The sequence below is a fragment of the Bubalus bubalis genome, chromosome 7, assembly GCF_019923935.1.
Source record: "Bubalus bubalis isolate 160015118507 breed Murrah chromosome 7, NDDB_SH_1, whole genome shotgun sequence".
Lineage (NCBI taxonomy): Eukaryota > Metazoa > Chordata > Mammalia > Artiodactyla > Bovidae > Bubalus > Bubalus bubalis.
The window spans coordinates 46,687,399-46,700,733 of record NC_059163.1 but is presented as its reverse complement, the minus strand read 5'-3'; the positions used below and the strand labels follow the sequence as shown (position 1 = coordinate 46,700,733).

The following is a 13,335-nucleotide window of genomic DNA, read 5'->3' as shown; positions in this document are numbered from 1 at the left end:
ACACCACATCTAACTGATGCTGTTAATCTGAACAACATCAGGCTATATAACTGTTCAAACTAACCCAGCACATTGGTCTTTTGTGAGTACCACCCTGTACCAAGCAAGTACCCCCTCTACACATCCCTTCCAGGTCCAAGCTCCAAGGAGATAGCAGAATTCACACTGTCATCTGACAACTCAACCACAGAATAATTACAATTCAAGCAGGCACCATATTTTTAAAAACAAATTTGACACAGAAAGATTAAAGTAACAATGGCAACACTAATATTAAGTGTAATAATGATGATTATAATAAATCACATATAACCCTACCCAACTAACACTAATTTTATTTTGCATATTTAATTTTACAAATTGAATACACTGCACGTACACATTAATTTTTTCTTTTTCCACTTAAAACTATGCTAAATATTTTCACATATTTCCACATAGTCTTAACATTTCATTTTTATGCTGACTGCACAATACTTTTACCTAAAATTCATCGAATTTTGTCATCAGTAATGTCAGCTGTATATCTTATCTATTCTAAGACTATGCTGCTCAATTGCTTAATTTAATATACACTAAAGATAAATATGTTGTTAGTCATTCAGTTGTGTCTGACTCTTTGTGATCCCTAGACTACAGCCCACCAGGCTCCTCTGTCCATGGAATTCTCCAAGAAGAATACTGGAGTGGGTTGCCATTTCTTTCTCCAGGGGATCTTCCCAACCCACAGATCCAATTTGGGTCTCCTGTATTGCAGACAGATTCTTTACCATCTAGCCACCAGGAAAGTCCAAAGATAAATAAAATATATCAAAATATTAATAAATAGCTGGTCTAGGGTTTAGGACACTGGGTGATTTTTCTTTCTGTTTTTGTACTTCCTAAATTTTCTGTAATATGCAATAGAAAGTTTTTATTTTAAAACTTTATTTAATAATAATATCACTTATCAAGTACTACTATATAGCAGGCACTCTTCTAAATAAATATGTAATATTCCACCTTCTAATGTTTCATCCTATAAACTTTATCTTAAAAATCCTAAAAAACAATTACTATCCCCATTTTGCAAATGAGAAACTGAGGCACGAGCAATTAAGGAAATTGCAAAAAGTTGCAGAGCCAATAGGCAGAGTAGCAAGAATTTTAACTCAGTTCAACTCCACTTGCCCTATATGCTGTATTTTTTTTTTAATGAGTATGCTTTCTAAATATATTTAAGGTTTAACGATTTTAAACAGCCCACTGACTGGCTTCATGTTGCAATGAGACTTCATTATGTTTTTGCCATTTTGAGATTGCTACGTGCCCGATGTAGAACCATCTTTATCATCTTCACCACCACCACCACCACCATCATCACTATCAATCGTAATACCACCATCAGTTAAAGCCCTTTATTAAGCTTTTAGTGTGTGCAAAACACTGTACAAGGCACTTGGGGAAATACAAACTATGTAAAACACACGTTCGTTACTCTTGAGGATACCAGAGCTTGTCTGAAAACAGCTTCAAAATCAAAAGGAAGGAAGGAAGGATCCCTGAAATATGAATTGAGAATTTACATAAATATCTGGAACTTATAGGCAAATAAAAATTTCTTCTACCTAAAATATGAAAATAATCTAAGATAATGAATGAATAATGAAGTGTTTTATTTATTTAGGATAATTGCCTCAGATTCCCATTCCATCTTACATATATAAAGTTTTACAAAAGAAAAAAAATGAAGGTCAAAGTCAGCTGCATATATCATACCATTCCTTTTGGATATTAACAGCCTGGATCACAATATTCCCTAGTTCTATGCCAAATTAAAAATAACTGTTTTCATATGTAATTGTATACAACAAGTTTAATGAAATAAGATTCTGACCCTTTACCTTCCAAAATATTCTAAATATCATTAGCAAAAGGAAGTTTCTAGTTCTGATCAGTAGATTGCAAGTCTAAAGTTGAGTAATGCCTCTATCAATCTATTCAAATGAATGTGCTTGGCTTACATAACCTTTCTGGCATTTTTGAAATTCACCTGTTTATTTGATATAATACACTAAAGTGTGTTAGGCACTCAGTTGTGCCCAACTCTTTGCAACCCCATGGACTATGGCCCTCCAGACTCCTCTGTCATGGGATTTTCTTCAGGCAAGAATTCTGGAGTAGGTTGCCATGCCCTCCTTCATGGTATCTTCTGGATCCAGGGATCAAACCTGGGTCTCCTGCATTGCAGGCAGGTTCTTTACTGTCTGAGCCACCAGGTAGCCTCCCTGATAAAAGTAAATGTATATTTTGAAGAAAAGCTTTCTACTTTGTACAAATTAATATTTTTAAAGATTTTATATGTACATTTACCAGGTGGCTCAGGTGGAAAAGAATCTGCCTGAAGTGCAGAAGACCCAGGTTCAATCCCTGGGTCAGGAAGATCCCCTGGAGAAGGGCACGGCAACCCACTCAGTATCCTTGCCTGGAGAATTCCATGGACAGAGGAGCCTGGAGGGCTACAGTTGATGGGGTCACAGAGTCAGACACAACTACTTTCACTTTTCACCTTCAAATAAATACTAAAGCCAAACTAAAATAAGGCTTAGAAGATGACCTTAGGAAACTATTTTAGCAGATAATAAAAATAATTTGTTGGCAGTATATAAATTGTATGTAAAATGTTTTTCTGAAACACTTGGAGGTGCTTAATTATGATTTGTAGTCTCAAGCACTTTAAATATCTTCATGACATCTTGTTTAGACTATTAAATTATTTGGCAATCCTTCTATCATAAATACAAAAGTAAACTTCATGAATTTGGAACCCACAGCATCCAATTAAATTAAATGTCTTCAGATTAGAGTAAAATTTCAATCACATGAGACTTCTTCATCATTCTCAACTCTGACTGTGTAAGTATCCTTGACCCTGGTTCTAGTGAAACCTCCTTAAGTGGAGTAGATTTATTTTCCTTTTATATCTGCTGAGCATTCCTTTTGATTTTTCCTGACAATTTGTTTTTTACTGTGACTTTAATCTTCATCAGTCCATACAGCCAGTTTCTTATTTATTCTATTTATAAATTCCAACAAAATAATGTCTTTCATGTTTTTTAAATATTAAAATTTAGTGATGCTCTTAATTTAACAAGTTTCCTTTCTGTGAAAAACTGAAGGTTTTTAGAGAAATATCCAACCTTACATACTCACTTATTTTTTAATAATTTTTAAGCCTTAAATGTGGGGAAGGCTTCTCTGGTGGCTCAGTGGTAGAGAATCCACCTGCCAATGCAGAAGACATGGGTTTGACCCCTGGTCCAGGAAGATTCCACATGCTGCAGAGCAACTGGGCCCGGGCACCACAACTATTGAACCTGGGCTCTAGACCCTGGGAGCCACAACTACTGAGTCACTCGCCACAACTACGTCACTCGCCGTAACGACTGCAGCCTGCGTGCTCTAGAGCCCATGCTCTGCAACAAGAGAAGCCGCTGCAATAAGCCCACGCACCATCACCAGAGAGCAGCCCCTGATCACTGCAACCAGAGAAAGCCCACACAGTAATGAAGATCCAGTACAACCAAAAATAAATAAATCAAATTACTTTCTTTCAAGTCTGTTGGTCTCCACTAAGTCTGGGAAACATGACTTATCATACGAGAATAAAGTTGAAAAATAAAAACAAAAGAAGTTCAGGGTTCACAATTACCCTTTAGATAAAGCCTTAGTATTTCATTTAGTATTCAAAGTCCATAAACTGGCCCCTGATCTCTCTTCCTAATCTTACCTTCCACTCGATCTCAAAACACTACTCTCTTCAGGGTTTAAGTTCAAGCCATTTTTCCAGGGTCTTCAACTGTGAAACAGGTTAATAATCTTTATTTCTGCTAGGTGTAGAATTTAAAGTAAATTAAGCATGAATGTACCTAGTGTGGAGACAAGGAGCTGTCACACAGAGTTGGGCCTAAATCTCAGAGAACTGCTCATGGTAACATTAATCTCCAAGCCTCAGTTTCCTCATCCATAGAACAGAATTATACCACTAAATAGGGTTCAACATAAAGCACTTAGCACAGAAGCTGGGACAAGCTAAATGTAGGCACACATTATACATGAAAAAATGAATGCTACTCTCTTCCACACAAAGCAAGAGAAACAGACAGACTTCCAGGGATTCACTTTAAATCCACTGAGATGAGCTCACCTCTCCAAACCAGAGAAAACAGGCTCTTGGAAGGCACAGGCAAAGCGACTTCACTAGAATTGAAGTTTCCAAATTTATTCCGGAGCTCAGCTTTGCGCAGAATAGCTGATCTGAAATCTGGCTGCCTGTGTGTACTGGGTTTTGGCACAGTTAAACCTGAACGGTCAGGTACCTTGGTCAAAGATGGCCTGGCCAATTACATTAAACAATTCTCAGACACAGATTAAACCATTTAGAAAACGGACGAGGGCAATTCTCATCTTTACCAGACCTCCTACCCCAGGTCACCTCTCCATAGAGAATGAGAAATGACAAAAGTAAGTAAAGTAAAAGGTACCTCCTTGTTTGCTTGAAATAAATAAGAAACATTAAATTCGCCAGTTTTTATGTTTAGAATCAAAAACTTAGGAGTTTCTGTGGTAAACACAATGCACTCTTAAAATGGGAAATTCTTTCCCTCTTAGAGTCCCAAGAGATAGACACTGGGTATCAAGAAGCCCAGGAATAGATAGGCAGCTGGTCAACTGAGGGACAGTCCGAGGAAAAGAAAGCACCCAAGGGGAGGAGAAAGAGGAACCAGAAGAGGAAAAAGGGAGATGAAATGACCATGGAAGAAATAAGAAGTTCATCTGAGAAAGAGGTGAACTGCTAATCCTGAGGAATCAGGTCCAACAGAGAAAGGAAAGAAAATAAAGTACCCAGGGTCCAGACCTGAGCACGTTCACATTTATAATTATGACTCATATATCTCAGATGAGGAAAATAAACAGAGACTAAATAAACTCTACAGAGTGATTAGCCCAAAAATTCAGCCAAGTCTCCCATCATGTAAGAAAAAAGAAGGCAAACACAATAACCCCCTACATTATGTCATTTGACCCTCACTCGGTCTTTATCTCATCCGCAATACGTCACTGAGAAGGGTTTGAATCGAATACGGTTGTGGGAGGATGCACCTCAGCCACATGCAGCCAGGCAGGATCATTCCTTGTTCATCTTTGTCCTCTTGAGCAGCAGCTTACACATAATAGCTACCTCATGAAGGTTCGTTGAATTTAATTGAATAAACTATGTATTACTAAAGAGTGTCCATATTCAAATTTTTTTATCACAACAAAGGCTTTAGATAAGGCAAACTCTCACCTTCCAATCAAGGACCCCAGAAAACATCCAACCACCTCTCCTGCCTCTGGCATCCAGCCATGACTTGTTGATGCCATCAGAATAAATACATTAACAGAATTCTTCTTATTAAAAAAACAGATGCAGGGAAACTATGCTGCTGTGCACTCTATTTTCTAAACCCTTAACTGTATGTGGTGCTTTATATACTTGATTATTTTCCTATGATTCTATGTCTGGTTCTTCAACATGAATTGTGGTTTTTAAAGGCTTTTTTTCATGTATCCCCTAGGCAGACTTGCAAACTCTAGGGGTTCAATAAATGTGTCTAGATAGTAACAGCCTAACATAGAATTTAGAAATGTGTTCTCTCTGCTTTTTAAAAAATTATATTATTACCTTCATTCTGCAAGTGTTTCTGGCAATTAACCACTTTTAAACTACAGGAAAGAATTGAGTAGATGAGGTTGATAAATAGTCGAGTCCTTTTATTGTCCTTGTTTAGGCTCTCCTTATCTCTTGTTTGGATAAGCTCCTTACCTGGTTCCTCTGCCCACGACGTCTTCCCTTCAACTCATCCTTTACACTGCTGCCAGGATGGTATCTGTAAAACACAACTTAGTTCAGGCCACTGTCCTCCTCAGAAAACTTTAATGGGTTTCTCTCACCTGCAGAATAAAAGCTCCAATGACCTTGTATATAGCATTCAAGATATTCCAAAGCTCCACACTGGCCTTGTTTCCCTACCTCTTAACTCTATACATCTGCCCCAAATTCCCAGCTCAAGTGACCAAGAGCCAAGTATATTGCATTTTCAAGCCTCATTTCCATGTTCATTCCATTTTTTCAACCTAGGTTGCCCTCTTTGTTCTTCATCTACCAAAATCCAACTCATCCTCTAAGACTCAAGCTAAGTCTCACCTCTCTGCAAGACAACCACAGAGATCCCCAAGTACAATTAATTCTTCTTCTTCTGGGGTCCCAGTGTATTATACACCACTAATAAATACTTATTTTCTATGACTTTCTCTCATGGTTGGCTGTATAATGGTTGTTTTTGCTACTAGTCTAGAAGTTCCTTGAAAGCAGGCATGAGGAATATTTTTAAACTTTAACATTATATTTTAATTAGTGTATTCAAAAAATTGTCATTGTAGCATCTAATCAATATTGAGAACATTACTAGTGAGACATTTTTCTTTTCATATTGAGCCTTCAAAATCAGGTATTTTATAGTTGAGGCACTTTTTCTGACAGTAGGATATACTTTATATGGTAGTAAATTTTAACATAAAATACATTTATTGTGTAAACAATATTATATTAACATTGATTTCTTAATGTAAATAAAAAGCCCACTCCATAATGTCCATATTTATGCATCTATCTTCATGTTTTGTTTGTTCTAATTTTATGTGTCATATGGTTCTCTCTAGCTCAGCTGGTTAAGAATCTGCCTGCAATACAAGTAACCCCAGTTTGATTCCTGGGTCAGGAAGAGCCCCTGGAGAAGGGATAGGGTACCCACTCCAGTATTCTTGGGCTTCCCTGGTGGCTCAGATGGCAAAGAATTCACCTCAAAAGTGGGAGACCTGCATTCAATCCCTGGGTTGGGAAAATCCCTTGGAGAAGGGAATGTCTACCCACTCCAGTATTCTTGCCTGGAGAATTCCATGGACAGAGGAGCCTGGTGGGCTACAGTCCACGGGGTCACAAAGAGTCAGACATGACTGAGAGACTTAACACACACATGGTTCTCTCACTTAACATATAAATATTTCTCTTCATTTTTATATAATCTTAATACTTCATAATTCTATTTTACTATCATAATATTTATTTTACCAGGATGTTCAAATATAATATTTGTGGAATGTTTAGGCCATCAGGATATTGTTTTCACTTTTTCAGGACCATAAACAATGCTCAAAAGGCATATTTTTCTTCTTTACATTACTTCCCTAGAATAAATTTCCTCGCTGAAGAAGAAAAAATTTGAGCCTTCTTAATACATGTTGTTACATTGATTTCTAAGAAGATTACAACCAAACAACCCAATCAAAAAATGGAAGAGATTTACTATTTTCATGTGTTTCTTTCACAGTGAGTCCAGGGTCTTGCCCAGAGATTGATAAATGAAAATGAATGAGTGAATGAACGACAGAGCATGGTCACGGAACCATCAGCAGTTCCTTAAGCAATGGAGTGAGACACTGGAAGTTTCTGATGGAACAGTTGGCTCAGCCCTTTCAGAGGTGAAAGCGCAAATCTGTGAGCTTAACTGACAATATATATTCTGTTCAAAATGACAGAAAGGTGTCCCTTGGTGAAGATGATGTCCCATCCTTGGGCCTGGGCTCCTTAAATATTAAATGACAGAAGTCTGTTTCCCACTCCTTCTGCTTCAGTGCCCAGCACATGGGAGATACTCAGTGAACACGCATCCCAGCTTCTGCCTGGGCCTGAAGCCCAGTTGGCAGTGATGCTCATACCAAGTGGTTCTGTGTGTAGGGCCCAGGGTTTTCCTCAGCAGGTCAGGATTCCAGTGCCAGGCACTAATACGGAGGCCACAGAACAGAGATGCTGGACAGAAATGAAGGTGTTAGGAAAGTGATGGAGAGTGTGAGGAAGACCAGGGCAGGTGGACAACAGGTAGCAAACACTAACAGAGGTTCCTTGGTGAGGGCTGATGTGCTGTGGAACCTTCCACTTGGAAGCTGACGGCTATGCCTGGCTCCTGAGCACACTCCCTGTGGACTCTCCTGGCAAGCCAAGGACTTGGATGTCAGCTTAAGCCAAGCCTTCCCTTGCTAGAACCAAACATATTTGGCACCATGTGGGAAATTAAATTTGTTTTCAACCACTCACCATACTTGCCAGTGTGAGCCTTGATGAGTAAAAAAGGGATTGAGGGGAAGGTTGGAGAAACGGAATGTCTTTGACTCTCTTACTGTGTCAACATGGTGTGGTGATTTTAGGAGTATTTATTTTAGCAATCTTGAAATCAATGTGACATAAGACAGGATTTCCACCAGGACAGTGCCAAGTGAAATCATGATCATTTTAAGATCAGGGTGATCAGGGGATTCACAACCATATGGCACCATGGGTAAGAAGCTTAGGCTCTCTGCCCAGTTAACCCTATCTGAGTGTAAAAGGGAAAGAGTAACTCTTATTCTAGACTGTAGAATTTTGACTATAAGTAATTAAATTTACAAGAAACAAACACCCTATTAAACAGCCTCACAACTCCCTGATTATGGGGGAGTGACCACTCCTGCTTCCTCCAAACAGGCCTGGAAAATAGATCCTCATGAGGCAGCAGAAAGGAAGACGCTTAACAGAACTCATGATCAAAGTATCTAGCTGCCTGTTTGGGGAAGCTGTCCAAGCTGTGTTTACCAACCCCCTGCCTCCCTTCCTCCTAAACACAGAGGAAAAACAAAGTAGAATCCTGAAGTGCATTTCAGAAAACTCTGTGCAAATTTCAGGCATAAAACTAGGGGCAGTCAGAGCTATCGAAACAATCAAGTGATTAGGTCAAGATGGATGCGGACACACAAGTTCAGGAAACACAGGGGACAAGATCCGTCACGTGAGGGGAAAAAACAGAGGCCTCTTAAATATTCTGACTGATATTTCCCTTAAACCTTTCAGAGCTATATATTTAGATGAGTGTTCTCCCTCCCGTTAAGGAAGACAAGTCATCTATAAAAATAGGTGCAGGAGGCAACAGGGGGAGGTAAGTTCTCTAAGATTTATATGTAATGTGGGTTTGATGCACAGAAGAGGGAGACTTTCCTGACTGAGGAACTGGAGATGACTTCACGGTAGGGGTGAAGGGGCACAGGGACTGTACCTTTAAGGATTCTGACAATTAGAGGTGAGCCTGAAGGGCATTCAAGGAAAAGAAAACAGTGTGAATAAAGGCATAGAGACAATTCAGATTGGTTGATGGGGAGGGTCTGTGAGTTACGAGAGTAATGCAGAATTAGAATGGAAAGGTGAGCTGGTACCCGATCATGAAAGGCCTTTAGTACAATAAGCCTTGAGCGCAAGAAGCTCAGGCTGTGCTCTGGAAGCACTACAGAATCATTGAAGGATTGTGGGCAGTAAAGCCATAAAAGCTATGATTTTTTTGATTGGTTGATTGTTTTTTGTTTTTTGGTTTTTTTTTCCAGGCAAGAAGGCAGGGAAAAGATTAGCCCAGGAAGGAGAAGAAGGAAGGAAGACCCTTTAGGAGACTATTGCAATAGTTGGGTGGAAGGGGATGATGGTTCAAACCATAGAACTAGAAACAGCTGGTGATGCTATTGACACTGATGGTCTAGATAAGCAAAGAGAACTTTGAAGTAATCAAATCAAGCAAAACTGGCAGTATGAGCATCTCAGCGGGACCAAAAATGTTTGTGCTGTTCATCGAACTAAAAGACAAAAGTCCACAGCAACTGGTCTTCTGAAAGGCTGACATGGCTATTCATGGAAAGGCCATGTATCCTCTCCCTGTTGGGTAAACAGGAATTCTGGAACCATCTTCAAACATAAAGCATAAGAAATGTATTAAGAAACAAATGGTTAAATAAAGAACTATTCTGCTGCTGCTGCTAAGTCGCTTCAGTCGTGTCTGACTCGGTGCGACTCCAGAGACGGCCAGGCAAGAACACTGGAGTAGGTTGCCATTTCCTTCCCCAATGCATGAAAGTGAAAAGTGAAAGTGAAGTCGCTCAGTCGTGTCCGACTCCTAGTGACCCCATGGACTGCAGCCTACCAGGCTCCTCCATCCGTGGGATTTTCCAGGCAAGAGTACTGGAGTGAGGTGCCATTGCCTTCTCCAAAAGAACTATTCTAGAATTCACAAAAGAGAACATATCAGTGACCTATCAATTCAGTTCAGTTGCTCAGTCGTGTCTGACTCTTTGCCACCCCACGAACCGCAGCACGCCAGACCTCCCTGTCCATCACCAACTCCCGAAGTCCACCCATACCCATGTCCATCGAGTCGGTGATGCCATCCAACCATCTCATCCTCTGTTGTCCCCTTTTCCTCCTGCCCTCAATCTTTCCCAGCATCAGGGTCTTTTCAAATGAGTCAGCTCTTCGCATCAGGTGGCCAAAGTATTGGAGTTTCAGCTTCAACATCAGTCCTTCCAATGAACACCCAGGACTGATCTCTATTAGGATGGACAGGTTGGATCTTCTTGCAGTCCAAGGGACTCTCAAGAGTCTTCTCCAACACCACAGTTCAAAAGCATCAATTCTTTGGCACTCAGCTTTCTTTATAGTCCAACTCTCACATCCATACCTATGACATTTTTAAAAAATATAAACCTCATTGCCACCAATACTGATTCCTTATTGCCTTCCAGAATAAACCTAGGAACAGTGGTTTCCCCAGCTTTGAGCATATGGGATGGGTAGAGGAGTAAAAGAAGAAAGGAGGAGGGAGAATGTCCAGGAGAGAAGGGGGCTAAAGCTGACTCAGACAGGCTAAGGGAGCACAATGAGAATACTTAAAAAAAAAAAAGTGTGCATCATACTCTGGATTCAGAATGTTTGCATTCAGTTACTAGTAAGACTATATTTGGACTCTTACAGGCATGCCTCTCATGACATTACAGACTGGAACAGAAGGTTTCATGGAGAATGTGAAATAAACTGCTAAATACTCAGAAAATAAAATCTCCTATTTTACACATGGCAAAATAAATGTGTGTGTGTGTGTGTGTGTGTGTGTGTGTGTGTGTGTGTATATATGATCCCCTGGAGAAGGGATAGGCTACCCACTCCAGTATTCTTGGGCTTCCCTGGTGGCTCAGATGGTAAAGAATCCACCTGCAGTACGGGAGACCTGGGTTCAATCCCTGGGTTGGGAAGATCTCCTGGAGGAGGACATGGCAATTCACTCCAGTGTTTTGCCTAGAGAATCCCCATAGACAGAGGCGCCTGGAGGGCTACAGTCCATGGAGTCACAAAGAGTCGGACATGACTGAGTCACTAAGCACAGCATGTATATATATATATATATATATATATATATATATATGGGGTTTCCCAGGTGGCATTAGCTGATAAAGAACCTGCCTGACAATTCAGGAGACTAAAAGAGACATGGGTTTGATCCCTGGGTCAGGAGGGTCCCTTGAAGAAGGAAATGGCCACCCTCTCCAGTATTCTTGCCTGGAGAATCCCATGGACAGTGGACCCTGGCAGGCTACAGTCCATGAGGTTGCAAAGAGTCGGACACACACACACATACATACACACACATACACACACCACACACATATAAACTGTACTAACAACAAAGCAAAATAAATATAAAGATAATATTTCTTACCTATCAATTTTTCAAAGATTTTAAAAGTTTTTTAATACTCAGATTAGTGAGGATGAAGATCCATTGGGCAACTTAAATCGGAAGTTTGAAACTGTTCATACTTTTCGGCTCAGTAATTCTATATCAAGGAAATGATGCTAAGGAAATAGTAATTGATATTTGTAAACCACTGTTTATTTATATTATTCAAAACTGGGAGTAACCCAAAAGTCCATACTTAGAAATTTCTTAAATAACTTTTAGTTTATCCATACACTGAAACACCATGTAGCCATTTAAAAGTATGCCGCAAAACACTATGTAGTGGCTTGTAAACTGGTTTGTTATACATTAACTGGAAAATTTGTGAACAAAACAGTATATGAACTACAATATCATTTTGAAAAATACATAATCTATGATTGAAATATATACCACAACCATGGCTAAAGTTAACCGTGCTTATCTCTGAGGGATAAAGTAATGACTGATAGTTATTTCTTTTTATCTTTTTAAATAAAGTTTCTATATCAAACATTTACTACTATAATAAGAAAAAGAGATATTTGAAAAGCTGAACTGGTTGATGGGCCTCATCACTGTAATTACTGTAACAGGTATTTGTTGAGCCAGCCCAGGCAACACTCCTGCTATTGGGGGACTTCTCATTTAGAAGAGTTCATTTTGATTGCTTGTCAGTTAAGGTGGAGAAGATAAGTACCTTTATATCAAGATTCCGTCCGTTGCAAGAAACAACATCCACTTCAAATTACCTTTAGCAGAAAAGAAAATTTAGGAGTTCATGAAACAGAAGTTCATGGGTAACCAACTTCACACACAGCTAGATCATGTGGAACCTTCAGAACTTGTTATCTCATGAAATTTCAGCCTGCTTTTTCCTTTGTGATCACTTCAGCATCAGTCTAGCTCTCCTGACATTGTTACAATGGCTGTCTACAACTCTAGACTTATGTCCAGTGTCCCCAACAACTCCAACAAAAATAGAAACTACCTTTCCAATAGTTTAAAAAAAAAAAAAAAGATTGAGTCCAGTTGGTTCTAACGGGATCATGTGCGGGCCCCTGAACCAGTCACCATGGCCTGAGGAGCATAACGCTTTGATCCACCAATCCTAGGTTCGCATAACCTCTGTTGGAAATAGACTGAGAGTAGAGGAGAGTTTGTCCCCGCCACCCAAGAATCATGGTGCTGTTACCAGAATAAGGCACAGATGCTGAGACAGTATTAAAAAAAATAAAAATTGAGATGTCCTCTACGGCCTTACAGTAGAGGCAAGATGAACAGGTAGGAGTCCTGGCTTCAAAGGGTGAAACTTCATCTAAAATACCGAGCTGCATTTTGACACTGTTATTTGATGAAGCAAAGAATATGAATGTCACAGAAAAATTCACTTTTAGGTTCATATTCTCCTAAATGTAGATATAGTTTGAAAATATCCTTACTTACATGTATCAATATATTTTGCCATAAGAATTCTGATCTCACAGTATAGATGTGAGATTTGTACACAGTACAAATAAACAGAGAATCAAGCATGTTAGACATCTACTCATCTGACAGATGATGTGAGAGGGACCCAAAGTCTTGTTGCTACCTAACAGCAAAGGCAGACTAGAGCTCTTACCCATCTCTCCAGTCTCAGCATTGCTGTACCTTGAGGACACACCCCATATAACTCTGGCCAGCAATA

General features: G+C 39.5%; 1 long non-coding RNA gene across 1 annotated transcript in view; it reads right to left on the bottom strand.

Moving 5' to 3' along the window:
- The window catches only part of LOC102412600, an 83,274-nt gene that overhangs the window by 1,954 nt on the left and 67,985 nt on the right, over positions 1-13,335 (bottom strand). The window contains exon 2 of the long non-coding RNA XR_003110606.3: positions 5,849-5,912. This is a non-coding gene — a long non-coding RNA (uncharacterized LOC102412600). The remainder of the gene's footprint in view (positions 1-5,848; positions 5,913-13,335) is intronic.